This window comes from Macrotis lagotis, chromosome X (genome assembly GCF_037893015.1).
Source record: "Macrotis lagotis isolate mMagLag1 chromosome X, bilby.v1.9.chrom.fasta, whole genome shotgun sequence".
In the NCBI taxonomy this organism is placed as follows: domain Eukaryota; kingdom Metazoa; phylum Chordata; class Mammalia; order Peramelemorphia; family Peramelidae; genus Macrotis; species Macrotis lagotis.
This window is the reverse complement of record NC_133666.1, coordinates 666,702,397-666,717,505: the sequence shown is the minus strand read 5'-3', so window position 1 is coordinate 666,717,505 and position 15,109 is coordinate 666,702,397. Positions and strand designations below refer to the sequence as shown.

At 39.9% G+C, this 15,109-nt stretch overlaps 1 long non-coding RNA gene across 1 annotated transcript in view; it reads right to left on the bottom strand.

Moving 5' to 3' along the window:
- Positions 1 to 2,923, bottom strand: part of LOC141497827 (uncharacterized) — a 50,640-nt gene extending 47,717 nt beyond the window's left edge. The window contains exon 1 of the long non-coding RNA XR_012471452.1: positions 2,849 to 2,923. This is a non-coding gene — a long non-coding RNA (uncharacterized LOC141497827). The remainder of the gene's footprint in view (positions 1 to 2,848) is intronic.
- Between the last annotated feature and the right edge of the window lie 12,186 nt (positions 2,924 to 15,109).

The window sequence follows — 15,109 nt, the reverse complement described above, 5'->3', positions numbered from 1 at the left end:
TAACCCCATTGCCTTGCAAAAAAACTAAAAATAAAATCTTGTAGGAGCTGCTAAAAATACAGTGTAGATAAAATAAAAATCTAGTGTAGAAACACCTGGATCAAACCTGGAAGTCACCACAAGGGTGGAAATACTGCTTTATCTAAACTTTTCTTCAGGACCCAAAACAATGCTCTGTATAGAGCTGGTGCTTAATAGATGTCAAGTAAAAGAATGAATGTGTGAATTAAAGGACAGAAGGCAGATTTCACAACTAAACCGGCAGATTAACCCCATGATCTAGATAAAAAAAAAAACAGGCCCTCAAAAATAGAAAAACAATGTGCAAATCCCCAAATATTCCCTTACTGATGGATCTAGCTCAAACTATATTCTTCTAAATCAGAAATTTTTAAGCTGAAACTCAAAGTTTATCCCTCCTCTCAAGAGGTCTATGGATAAATTTTAGGGAGTCGGTAAATTTCCGTGACGTTAAAGTTGCATCTTTATTTTCACTAATCTCTAATTAAAATTTAATATTTCCTCCCATTAATTAAAAATATTATTCTGAAATGGGAATCATCACCATCACCTACTACCAAAGGGGTCTATGATACACAATAAAAAATTAAAACCCCTTCATAAACTACTTTTTTTAGGGAGGTTTTGGGATTATTTATTAGCAATTGACTGTTTTATTTAGTCAAAAATGTAACATAAGCTTAGTTTTTAAAAACTATTTTTGCCCTTGAGAGAAATTGATGGCTTAGGGGAAGAAGAGTGGTATTGTCTTTGTCAAAAGGGCATTCTAGGGTGGCTAGGTGGCAAAGTGGATAAAGCACTGGCCTTGGAGTCAGGAGTACCTGGGTTCAAATCCGGTCTCAGACACTTTATAATTACCTAGCTGTAACCCCATTTGCCTTGCAAAAAAACTAAAAAAAAAAAAGGCATTCTGACCTTAAAAATGAGGGGACACCCTCATGGGAGCCCAGGGCTGTGTTCTTCCTAGAACTAAAACATTTTAGAAACATCTAGAACCAGTCAGGTTTTATGACTTGTCCATGGTGCCTGCCTCACAGGGTTGAGTTTTTGTTCATTTAGTTGGAGGTTTTTTGGTTTGAGTTTTTTTAATTCAAACTTGTGACTTCACTGATCTAGCAGACCTTAAGTGAGGAAACTCTCCCTTCCAATGGACATCAGCAATTTCTCAGATACTAAGAGACTTGTGCCCAATGTCACCCAGTTGGTATGAGTCACGGGTGGATCATGAAAATAGTCAGAAAGCTTGGACTGCATTAAGCTGCCTCTTGTCTAACAGGCTTATTCAGATTAAATGCGATATCACAAGTAAAGTCCTATTTGAATGTTTAAACTTTATATAAATGTCTGTTGTTACTGTTGTTGCTGCTGCAAGTGGCATCTTTGCCCATGGTCCTAGAAACCACCTGGAAACCACTCTCTGAACTTCAAGTTACTCCTTTGTAAAATGAAGGTAATAATAGCTTCATCCCACACCTCTGAGGATTGTTGGGAGGAGGCTTAAATAAAATATTGTGCAATTAATAGGGATGATTAGAGGGAGGTGTCCTGGGGACTAGCCCCCTCTAATAATCCCTGTTGAGAGAGAGAGAGAGAGAGAGAGAGAGAGAGAGAGAGAGAGACATGCTGAGTAACCCTGGACAACTCACTTAATGTCTCAACCTCAATTTATTCATCTGTAAAATGGGGATGACAATTCTATCTTACAGCATACTGTAGACTCAAATAAATAAATATATATATGTATAATATAAACATGTGTATATACATAAATGTGCTCACACATATTTATAGTATGTATATCTATGAATGTATGAATTTCTTTGTAAATGATAAAGTGTTTTATAAGCATTATTATTGTTATTGTTATTATTATTATCATTCCTAGTTCCGTAGAATTACCCCGGTTTGGGGAAGGAGTTAGCTGATCCTATTACAAAAGTAAAATGACTTGCAAAGGGGTGGCTAGGTGGCGTAGTGGATAAAGCACTGGCCCTGGAGTCAGGAGTACCTGGGTTCAAATCCTGTCTCAGACACTTAATAATGACCTAGCTGTGTGGCCTTGGGCAAGCCACTTAACCCCATTGCCTTGCAAAAACCTAAAAAAAATGACTTGCAAAAAATCAAAATGCTACATATAAAAGCAAAGTATTTTCATGGCAGGGGTGGGGGATTGAAGGAGAGGGGAAATAGAATGAGACAGCAGAAAGTCTAGGTTCAGTGGTTCAGACCACAAGCAGAAGCTGGCTTCCCTGTTTTTGAAAGGAAAGGTGCAGAATGACACATAGAGGAGGTTAAGGCCAAATTCCAGCTAATCCTCATATCAGTCAAAGACTTCTGACTAATGTTGAATTCTGGAGGAAGGAGCCCCCAAAATGCAAGGTTTTTAATCACTAAATTAGCACTACCCAAAAAAAAAACCCCATGGTTGGTTGGTAATACACACACACACACACACACACACACACACACACACACACACACACACAAGCACACAGCATCCCTGTCCTCTCTTCTGTGCCCACCCATACCACCAGAATCTGAAATTAGAGCAGGACTGGTTTCAGACCTGGCTGGGTGTGACCCCAAGATATTATACTGAGCTGTAGAGGGGAGCTAGGGAGGCTTTTGGCTTCAGATTTGACAAATACATCATTTCATTGGACAGAGACGCCTCTGAAGATTAAATTTTTCCAGAACCTCCCTTTCCCCCCAGCTCCCCTGGGTCATTCTAATTTATGTCCCTTCTAGCTGGAGTCTTCCCTATCCTACCACCCACTGTTAGTGGGGAGGTTTCCAGAATTTCCAGGCATTCCTTATAAAGACCTACCAGTCCAGTCTCCCCTCCAGATTCAGGTTATATCTTCAGATGCTACTCAAAGTGTCTGAGAATATATCAAAACTGGTTCCTCTGAGCTAAGCAATCTCTCTTAGGAATCATAAGGTCTTAGTATCTGAGAGTTGGAGAAGATCTCAAAAGTCATTGAGTCCAACTTCCTTATTTGGACACTGAGGTCAATGACCTCGTGTAAGGTTGCGGAGTAAAACTGGTAGCGAAGCGAGACCTAGGACAAAGATGGCAGAATGGAATGAAGTTTGGAATAGGAGGCTCCAGTCTCAGCTCTATCACTATTGTTAATTGTGTGATCAAAAGCAAATGACTTCCTCGGCTTTCCCATTCAGAAAATGAGGATAATAACACCTATATTAATAATAACTACTTGCAGGATCATAGATGTTGAGCTGAGACTGTTCATTTTACACAGAAGGAAACTGAGACCCACAGAGATTAAATGACTTGAGGTAGCTAGGCAATGCAGTGGGTAGAACCTGGCCCTGGAGTCAAGAGGACCTCAGTTCAAATCTGGCCTCTGATACACTAGCTGTGTGGCCCTGCACAAGTGACTTAACCTCAATTGCCTTGCCAAAAAAAATATTAAATGACACGTCCAATATCACACAGGTAGCAGATTACACAGGTATTCAGATTATAAGATTCTGTTAGACACTGGAGATTCAGTCCCTCTTCTGAACTTCTCTATGATATTGAATCACCATCCTTCTAAGACTTGAAGTCCTCCTCCATTCTCTACTCTCCCTTACCTCCCCATAGCCAATCTATTGCCAAACTTCTCTCTTATATATCCTCTTCCTTCCACTGACACAGCTGCCAGGCTAGTTCAGAGCCTCATCACCTCTTAACTGGACTACTGCAAAATTGATGACCCTGACTCAAGTCTTTTCCCTCTTCAATATATATGCTCTACGGGGGCAGCTAGGTGGCACAGTGGATAAAGCACCAGACCTGGAGTCAGGAGTACCCAGGTTCAAATCCAGGCTCAGACACTTAATAATTACCTAGCTGTGTGGCCTTGGGCAAGCCACTTAACCCATTTGCTTTGCATTGCAAAAACCTAAATATATATTATGTGTGTATATATATATACATATATATATATATATATATAAAGAGAGAGAGAGAGAGAGAGAGAGAGAGAGAGAGATACATATGCTCTACACAGTGCCAAGATGATTTTCCTAAAGTAGAGGCCACTTCCCTTGTCAATAAACCCTACTCTTACTAGCTCCCAATTGAATCAAATTTGAATTAAATTTTATCTTGACATTCTTTAATTTCTATTTTTGTATAAGTTTTACAATGTTGAAAATTATTTGTTCAGTAATAGAAGTAAATATACACATATGAAGAATGTGAAGTAAAAATTTTGTCAGCTGTGTCAGTGGAAGGAAGAGGATATATGAGAGAAGAGTGTGTAATCAAGGTTTGGAGACCACTGTTCCATATTATATTCAGGGTAACCCTCTAGAACTCAGATTTATGATATCCTGGCTTCTAGTTCTTTCTTCTCTACCTTGCTGCCTTCCTTTCACTGTTTTGGAAATATCTAGAAGTCTGGTTCTGCTTCTTATTTCTGCACTGAAGTAACCTGCTTTAGGTACCCCTGATTAAAAGAAAAACACTAAAATCAAAAAAAGTTCTCCTGGCTTCCACTTCCTTTGCCAAAAACTGAGGCAATACTAAGGATGTGTGGGACTCAGGGGCACAACAGACTCAAAAATCAAATGTGTGAGTCAATAGTAAAAAATGCAGAATTTGGAGCTGGATTAAAATCTTGGTTCTGCTGCTTGCTATCTGTGTGACTCTGACTAAAGTTACTGAATCTCTCTTGGCCTCTATTTTCTCATCTGTAAAATGTGAGTAAACAAAATGACCTTTGAGTTCCCATATTGCTTTAAATCTATGTGCCTATAATCTTCCCTCAAAATACATCCACAACAGAGCTATTTGAAATGAATGTCAATGGCATCCTCCTAAGAAAGGAAAAATTGCAAAAAAGTCAACCAACATCTTGAAAGGGTAGAAAGAGAGTTCCTTAAGCAACCTGCCAACACACACACACACACACACACACACACACACACACACACACACTCCCCTTTACCCAAAGTTGGAATACCTATGAATCTCTGGACATTTTTTCCCATGTCATATGATAGGAGACAGCTAGGTACCTCAGTGATAAAATCCAACTTGACTTCAAACACAACCTCATATGCTTAGTAGCTGTATAACCCTCAGCTAGTCTCTTAATCTCTGTTTGTCTTTACTGTAAAAAAAAAAAAGGGAATAGTAATAACATCTGCATCACAGGGATGTTATGAGGATCAGATGAGATAAATAAAAAGTGATAAAGATACTTAATAATTCCATTTCCCCACCTTCACCTCTAACTGCCTTTTGGGATTTCTTATCCATCTGATAGTCATTTCAACAGCACAGAGCCCCTCTTAAGTCATGGACCAGGTATTCCAATTTGCCTTCTACATATAACCTTTCTTTAAAAAATCAAAGTTAACAAAACTGTAAACAAAAACAGGTGAGATTTATAAAGTGCTTTAAATATGTTATCTCATTTGAACCTCATGACCCTGTGAGATAGGTGCTATGGTTATATTCATTTTACGGATGTGAAAACTGAGTCTCTGAAAAGTTAAAGTGTTTTTGCTCAAGGTCTATCACCATGGCAAAATCAGATCTAGATCCATGGTCTACCGAGAGCACATAGCAATTTCCTCAAGGACCCCATTGGCTCTCTAACATGAGAAACACCCTACTTGCAGATATCTGTTGGTCACACTGTCAAACAAGGCTGGAATAGGTAGACATGACTGTGGTCATAAGAGCTATTTCTTGGATTTTCTAGAGGTTAAATGGCTTCTGAGGTCCTTTCCTATTCTGGATCTATGATTGCGTTATTCTGTTTTGGCTGATGAGTAAAATGGGAGGAATCTTGAGTTCCCAGGAACACTCAGGTCTCTTCTAGGAGAAAAGAACCTGGGACTAAAAAGTGAGCTGAGCTGGGCAGGGAAGAAATCCCTCCAGTCTGGACAGGTTACAATGGTAGAAAGAAGGTCTCAGGATGGGGAAAGTTTTTCAAAACCCTGAAATCTCTCCATAAAGCACTTCTTACTAAAATTTTAACCTCTACTTTGCTCCAAATTTTCAATTCAACATAATGGGAGATGTCCTTTCTTCTCCCCCCACTTCCAGAGGGCTAATATCTCATTTTATTACAGAAATAGATACAGTCACAAAACTGTGAGTTGAGTTGTGGTAAGAGATTTTGCTCCTAGGGGCAAATTTTTTTTCCCAGTGTTGTGTGTGTATGCGTGTGTGTATATGTGTGTGTGTGTGTGTGTGTGTGTGTGTGTTTGTGTAAGAGATGATGATAAAAGAGCAGAAGACAATCTGAGCTTCAGTGTCTGGAAGTAGATACATGGCCCAAGGGAGTGTGATTTCCTGCTCTATAGGAGTCCAAAAGTCTGAGGAAAATTATTATGATGGGATCATGAAGTTGTAAGAACTTAGATCTTGAGTTAGAAGGAATCTCAGCAGCCATGAAGTCAAAATCACATATAGTAAACAGGAGAGGCAGGATTTGGACTTGGGTCATCTGACTCCAAAATTTTATCTAATTAGTTGCTCCCTGAGACATCAGTAAAAGTCTCCATTTATCTCTTCTGACTCTGACCAATCCAAGATTGTTTTCATGGTAGTCTCAGATTTTCAGGACAGCAATGCTCAAGATTGCCTCCAGATAATTGCCTGGGGCCAACATACAGTGGATCTGAGGTAGAAGGAAGGGCCCTAGGAGACATCTGAGCCAAACAGGATTTGAATAAGGATGTCCTCTAAAATATCACAACAAAGATCAACCAGGATAAACTTAGTTCTTCTCAACAATAGTGACTAAAGACAGTTCCAAAAGAGTTGTGGTTAAAAAATGCCATCCACATCCAAAGAAAGAACTATGGAGCCTGAATGCAGATCAAAGCATACTATTTGCACTTTTTAAAAATTTTGAGGAGGTTTTTTCCTTCTTTTTGTTCTGATTCTTCTGTCATAACTTGACTAATATAGAAATATGTGTAATAGAATTGTATGTTTATTCTATATACTTGCTGTCTTGGGGATGGGAGAGGGGAAAAAGGAAGGGACAAAATGTGGACAAAATCTTACAAAAAAATGAATGTTAAAGACTATCTTTACATATAACTGGAGAGAAGAATAAAATAAATAAAATAAGTCTTAAGGAAAAATAAATGAATACATAAATAAACTATCACAACAAATAATGGTCCAATTTTTGTATAAGGAGCTTCTGAAACAGGAAAACTATTACCTAGGAGAATTCTCTCCACTTTGGGATAGTTCTTGTCAGAAAGATTTGGGGGTTTTTTCCTCCAAAAGTCAAGTCTAAACTAGTCTCCTTTGACCTTCCCCCATAATTCCTCTTCCACAAATACTTAAAGACAGCTAGGTACCTATCCCTACCTAAACCTTTTCTTTTCCAGGCTGAGCATGTCCAATCCCTTCAAGAGATGCTTTTATAGACCCATTTGGACACATCGAGGGAGGGAGAGGGGGAGGGGGCTCTTCTTGGCACTCTCTGGTTTATCAATGGCACCTCTTGAAATCTGTTTAATTGGGCAATATGGGGAGAGAGGGCATTGTGTTTTATCCTTCATATATCAGAAATTCCAGCAAATCTCCACCACAATAATAAGTCAGAGTGGTCAAGACCAGGATGGCAAATGCAAAACAGACTTGGTTCTGGGAAATCATGAATTGGAGGAGAAGGATAAAAGAATCCAAAACAAAAACATAAAAGAGTGCTGGGTTCTCTCTGGGGAAGAAAATGGAAGACTCTAGAGTGGGGATCACCCCTATTTGGAGGGGGAGAATTATCAATCAATCAACAAACATTTATCAAGCAAGCATTATCACTCTGGCTTTGATTTTGAAAGGCAGCCTAAAGAGGATAGGGAGCCAACCTCCAAGTCAGGAAAAGCTGGCTTTTCCAGTTCCTTTGTCTGACACATACTGTTTGGGTGACCCTAAACAAAAGTAATTTTCAGTGACTGTAAATTGCAGAAAAGGTGTCAACCAGCATCAGGAGAGGGAGTTTTCTCACCTGGGAGTCCCCTAGACCAATGAAATCACAGAAAACTTACATTCATTAGCGAATGAACTAGAGCGTCAACAAGGTGTATGTAACAGGAATTGAAGAACAGGAAAAACCCAGCTGAGATTAAAATTAAGACAGGATATATTTGTTAAGATGAAATCTTTACAATGAAATCACAGCTCCAGGCCCTATTCCTGTCCCTAGATACTCTCCTCAGTTCCAGGCTTCCTTCCTGAGTGTTTTGGATACCCAGCACCCCCTCATCTCATCTCACTGATCAGTCTACCCAGAATCATCAATCTAGTTCTGGAAGGTTCCCCAGGGATCTTCTTATTTTATTTTAGAGATGAAGAAACCAAGGTCCAGAGTCCAAGGAATCCACTTGTCCAAGGTCATACAATAAAAGTCAAAATTGGGATTCAAACCCAGACCAAACAAACCAAAAGGAAGAAGTAGGAGTTTGTTTGGCTTCAGAGTTGGAGTTAAGCCAGGAGGGAGTAAAGCCATCCATATGAAACCCATGCAGGTGGGGGCAGGGGCTAGAGGGGGGCACAAATGCCTTAATTCTCAAGAGGAAAATGCAGAGGCTCACCCAGTCCAGGTGTCCAGAGTCATGAGAGAGCCCAGACAAGGAGCTTGGGGGTTGAGTACCCAGCCTTAGTTTAGAAAAGATGGTTCATCATCCAACCTTTCTGGAGAGCAATTTGGAATTATGCCCAAAGGGCAATAAAAATGTGCATCCCCTTTGATCCAGTAATACCACTACTGGGTCTATACCCTGAAGAGATTATGCAAAGGGGTAAAAACATCATTTGTACAAAAATATTCATAGCAGCCCTGTTTGTGGTAGCAAAGAATTGGAATGTCCTTCAATTGGAGAATGGATGGCTTAGTAAACTGTGGTCTATGTATGTCATGGAACACTATTGTTCTATTACAAACCAGGAGGGACGGGAATTCAGGGAAGCCTGGAGGGATTTACATGAACTGATGTTAATCGAGATGAGCAGAACCAGAAAAACACTGTACACCCTAACAGCAACATGGGAGTGATGATCAGCCTTAATGGACTTGCTCATTCCATCAATGAAATAATCAGGGACATTTTTAGAGCAACTGTGATGGAGAATAGCATCTGTATCTAGAGAAAGAACTGTGGAGTTTAAAGACCAAAGTCTATCACCTTCATTTAAAAAAAAAAAGTCTTATGTACTGAATAATTTTGCTATCCCTAATATTTTATTTTCTCCTCAAGGATATGATTTTTCTCTCAAAACACATTCAAATTCGATCAATGTATAGCATGGAAACAATGTAAAGACTATCAGACTGCCTTCTGTGGGGGGCAGGGAAAGGGGGAATTGTAAAATTCAAAACCTTACATAAAATGATAGGTAGAAACCACTATTGTATATAATTGTAAAACAAATACAATATTTTTAAAAAAAGAAAAGATGGTTCAAATCCATCTCTTAAACTTACTAGTTGTGAACCAGTGATGGAGGTTGATAAAGGGTGAACAGGCTCTAGAGAACACAATATTCCACAAACTGAGTTTAATTAATCCATTAGATTAGATTGTAAACTCCCTGAGGGCAGGGACTGTCTTTTGCCTCTTTTGTATTCCTAGTGCTGTGACACATAGTAGGCCCTTAATAAATGTTGATTGATTAATTTCCTATCTATCATATCATATATATATATGTATATATATATATATATATATATGAGAGAGAGACAGAGAGAGCTTGCTTTGTATATTTTTGTTTTCACATTGTCTCCCCTATTAGATTGTAAACTACTTGAGGACAGGAACTGTCTTTTGCCTTTTTTGTATTTTCAATACTGTAACACATAGTGGGTACTTAATAAATGGTGGTTGATTGATTTTCTAATTATCCTATCTATAGCTTGCTTTGTATATTTTTTGTTTTCAAATTATCTCCTCTTTAGATAGTAAGTTCCCCAGGGCAGGGACTGTCATTTGCCTCTTTTATATTTCCAGTGCTATGACACATAGTGGGTGTTTAATGTTGATTGATGGATTTCCTATTTATCCTATCTATAGCTTGCTTTGTTTATTTTGGTTTTCATGTTTTCCTCCCTCTTTAGATGGTAAATTCCTTGAGGGCAAGGACTGTCTTTTGACTTTTTTATATACCCAGTGTCCAGCTGAGAGCCTGGAACATGGTAAGCCCCTAATTAATGCTGATTGACAGGTGATCAGCAAGAGGTTGGAAGGGGAGAGACCTTTGGAGGAATCATGCTGGTGGTTTGCAGTCTGAGAACCTGGCATGGAAGTCCATTCCTCTCTAATGTTTAAAGTTTTTGTGTGATTTTACCTCTCTCAGCCTCTTTACAGCCCCCTGTAAAAAGGGGGGAGAAGAGGAAGACTGGATGACTTCCAAGATCCCTTCCAACTTTAAATCTATGCTTATAGGTCTTCATCCCCCACCCCCAAGGCAAGTTCCTCCTGGGCATCCCAGATTGGTTAAAGGAGGGCAAAGTTCAAAAAGAGGAAGTATCTGTCTCTGCCCTAGAGAGAGTTTCAGATATCTAGGTACTTTCCATCCATGGCTCCCACTTCCCTTTTCCTGCTGATGAGAGTAAAAAATCCAGTTCTTAAAAGAAGCAAGGAGCCCAACTGAGCATCTGCAGAAAAGGGGAGAATGGGGATCAAGCTAACAAAGAGATACAGCGACTCCCTGTGGTCATTCCCCCCACTGTGTGACCTTACCCTCCCCAGACCATTTTCCCCAGACTCCTGCCTGATGGCCCCTTCCTTAACCTAATCTGCCCAGGGTCCTGACTCAGACACAAGTAAGAAGTGGGTCATTTTTTTCACACCCCACAAACTTTCTTCTTCCTAATAGATTATCTCTAATAATAATTTTAGGGGCTAGAATGCCAGACCTGAAGTCAGGAAGACTCATCTCCCGGGTCTCAGATACTTAACTGTGTGACTCTGGTCAAATCACTTCTCCCTGTTGGCCTCAGTTTCCTCATCTGTAAAATAAAGAGGAGAAGGAAAAGGCAAACCACTTCAGTGTCACTGCCAAAAAAAAAACCCAAATGGGGTCATAAAGAGTCAGACATGGGGGTGGCTAGGTGGCACAGTGGATAGAGCACTGGCCTTGGAGTCAGGAATACCTGAGTTCAAATCCGACCTCAGACACTTAAGAATTACCTAGCCGCCTTGGGTAAGCCACTTAACCCTTGCACTTAAGGCTTGCAAAAACTAAAAAACAAACAAACAAACAAAAAAAGAGTCAGACATAACTGAAACAACTCAATAACAACAACAATGACAATAATTTTAAATTATTTTAATTTAAGTTAAATTAAAATTAGTTTAATTAAATTAAAATAAGTTTAAATTAAATTAAAATAAGTTTAAAATCATAATTAAAATTGATAAATAATTACATAATTAAAATTTGGCCTGATGATTAAAATGAAAAATAAGAATAAAATTTTAAATTAAATAATAATAAAATTAAATTAATTATAAGATTTGTCTTCATTGTTTTTATTTTAATAATAACTTAAAATTTGCAAAGTATTTTACTTATTGTCATTGGAACCTCCCAACAAACCTGGGGGGATAAGTAGCCCATTTTACAGGTGCGGAAACGGAGACTGAGGTTAAATGATTTGTTCGGGGTTACCCAGCCAGTATAATAAATCAATCAAAAAACACTTTTAAAAACATTTACTATTGCCAGATTCTGTTCTAAGTGTTAGAGACAAAAAAAAAAAAAAAGGCTAATCTCTGTCCTCAGGGAGCTTACAAACTAATGAGGGAAATAACATGCAAACGATATCTATACAGGATGAACAGGAAATAATTAACAGAGGAAAGGCACTGGAATTAAGAGAGGCTAGAGAAGGCTGCATATTTGGAGCAGAATTTTCTCCTACCTTCTAGACCCTCTCAACCCTCCTTCTCTAGCTTCCCAGACTTCCAATCAATGCCAATTCAGCTTCACCTCGGTGGTGCCCTAGCTTATAGCAGAGACAGAATTCAAATTCAGGGTCCTCCTAATTTCAAATCCAACATTCTATCCACTGTTCCAACTACCTTTGGACCAACCCCCTTCCCTGATTTTCATGGCAGTCCCCCAATTCTAACCAGTTCTGCCCTCTTTGGCAAGGGCCACCATATCAAGGACCTATCATCCCTCCCCTCAGACTTTTGCTCCACCGGTATTCCAGTCAGCTGCTAATGGTTTAAGATATGATGCGGGAAGGAAGCAATTTAGTACAATTAAATTGTAAACTCCTTGAACCTTTTGCCTCTTTTTTGTATCTCCACCGCTTAGCATAGTATCTTGCATATAGAAGGTGCTTAATAAATGTGAATTGATTGACTGTAGAAAAAGCCAGAGGATCTGTCTCTGACACTATCAATATGATCTTACACAAATCCCTGGCCCATCCTGAACCTCAGTTTCCTCATCTTTTTTCAACTCTACAACTATAATCCTTTCCCCCTATCTCATTGCCCCCCTCCTTCCCACAATTTCCCCAAAAAAGACCAGAACACTCAATAGGTCATTCAGTGCTTGGAAAAAAGCCAAAGATTCAAAGCCCTTTGAAATGATCTAATTCAATCCTTTTTTATAATGATGAACCTTTAGAGTCACAGAGAAATTCAGTGACTTTCCCAAGACCACACAATAGGAGACTCGAAAGATATATACGGACATTTTGTCTTCCTTATAGAGTGTAAGCATCTCAAGGGCAGGAATTGTATTTTATTTCTGTATAGTTGGTGTCTAATACAGCGCCATTTGTCTAACAGCTTACCATTCCTTTACTTTGGATATATTTTAAATCATTTGCATGTGTGATTGTGGTTCCCATCATTCAATAGAATGTAAGCACCTTGAGGCCAGGGTAGTCATATTTGTCTTTGTATGGTCAGTACACAACTCACATAGTAGGCTTTTTGTTGATGCTTGCTAATTTTATATAACTACAGAATTCTGGTTAACACAATGATCAATTGAAATTCCAGGGAACTCAAAATGAAACATAAGACCTCTCTCAGAATATTGTTCTGGACATGGCCAATGATACACAGTGGTTGGTCTAGAGTCAGAAAGACCTGATTCTAGATCCTGCCTCTGATGCTTATTGGTTCTATGACCCTAGGTAAATCACTTAGCCTCTGGCTGTCTCAGTTTCTTCATCTATAAAATGGTACCGCTAGGACTGTATGAGAACAAATGGTTTAATATCTGTAAAGTCTTTGCAAACCTGAAAAGGATTACATAAAAGCTAATCATTACTATAGTATTATCATTATTGTTATTATTTCTATACATGTTTCTAACAAGGGTTTTATTTTTTGTTTTCCCAACCGAGAAGGTTAAGTGAGCGAAAGAATGAGGATCTAAAAATAAAATTTAATTTAAAAAAATAATAAAATACTTGCTGGCATGTTCAACCAAAGGGATGGGACCTGGAGGATCTATGATTTCAAAGGCTTGGAGAACTCCCCGGGGAGGAAAATCCCTCCACTAGTGCGGGTGAGCACCTTTTCAGCATCATTTGCCCACTCAACTTGTGTGGGTCCAAGGAAAGATTTGAAAGTCTTCCCGACTCAGAGGCCAGCTCTAGCGCCTCTGGTAGCTGCCTCTCCAATGTGACAGGTACCACAAATAGGAGTACCCACTCAAACACATCCAGAGACACACATGCACACAGACGTGGGCAGACATTGGTACAGAGCCACCCAAGCACAGCTCCTGGAGTGAACACCCCCAGATAGGCAGACCCCTAAGTTCACAGGCACTCAATCACTGCCAAAATCTCTGCCTCCCCTCCTCATTTCCTCCCCTACCCCCACCCTAGAGTGTTTGGCCTGACAAATGGCCTTGCTCTGAGGTGCCCTTTTTTGTCACCTTCCCAAAGGGCCCAGACTGATGAATGTCCCTGGCCCAGCACTCGCTTCCATCACCCTGTTAACTGGTGACAGCCAGACAGATTGCAAAGGAGACAGGTCCTGATTCATGTTGGCTGCAGAGAAACTGCAGGGACCTTCAGCCAAGCCGAACCAGAAGGGAAAAAACACTTCTAGGATGGAGGCAGGAAAGCCTGGGTCACTCAGACTCAGAGACCCAGGGTTCAGGCAGAAGGGAAGGGTGGGCTTCTGCTGGGGGGGGGGGCGGAATTCAGTGAGCCCTCCCAAGCCCTTTAGCCAAGGCTGTCCTGAGCACAGTACTCCAGTTCAAAGTAATAATATAATAGGAAATATGGTTTCGATGCCATCTCCAATTCTTGCTACTTTTTTGACCATGAGTTTGACTGAGCCTCAGAGAGGAACAGGAGAGATAAACCATGCCGTCATAGGATTGTTAGGAGAGTCAAATGGATGAAGGGAGGGAGAACTCTGCCAACTTAGTTTGTTGTGGTGGTTGCTCAGTTGTTTCAGTTGTGTCCCACTCTTCATGACCCCATTTAGGGTTTTCTTGGTAAAGATCCTGGAGGGATTTATCATTTCCTTCCCCAGCTCAGAAAACTGAGGCAAACAGGGTTAAGTGACTTGCCCAGGATCACACTGCTAAGTTATCTGAAGTCAGATTTGAACTCATAAAGTCATCTTCCTGATTTCAGACCCACTGCCATTAGCTGACAGATGTCTCCAGCACACCTAACTTGAGATATCTAAAACGTGGGGATACAGGCACTAGAGTTCCAGGAAAAGGATTACGATTTGATATACAGATTTGAGAAAGATGATAGAGCTAAAAGTGACCATAGAGATCATTGAGTCCAACTACTTAATTTTACAAAGGAGGAAAGTGAGGCTGAGAGAATAAACTTCTTATCAGGACCCTCCAACTACCCCAAGGAGTAGTCTTCCATTTGTGAAACAGATACCTCAAAAAGACAAAAGCAGACTTTTAAGTCATGGCAGTTGCCATGGAGTTCCCAGAGACTATCAAAGCTGACAGGGACTGTAGGGTTTACCAATTCCTAGGGTTCACCAATTCCCTTAAAGAACAAGTTGGAGGGGGCGGCTAGGTGGCACAGTGGATAGAGCACCAGTCCTGGAGTCAGGAGTACCTGGGTTCAAATTTGGTCTCAGACAC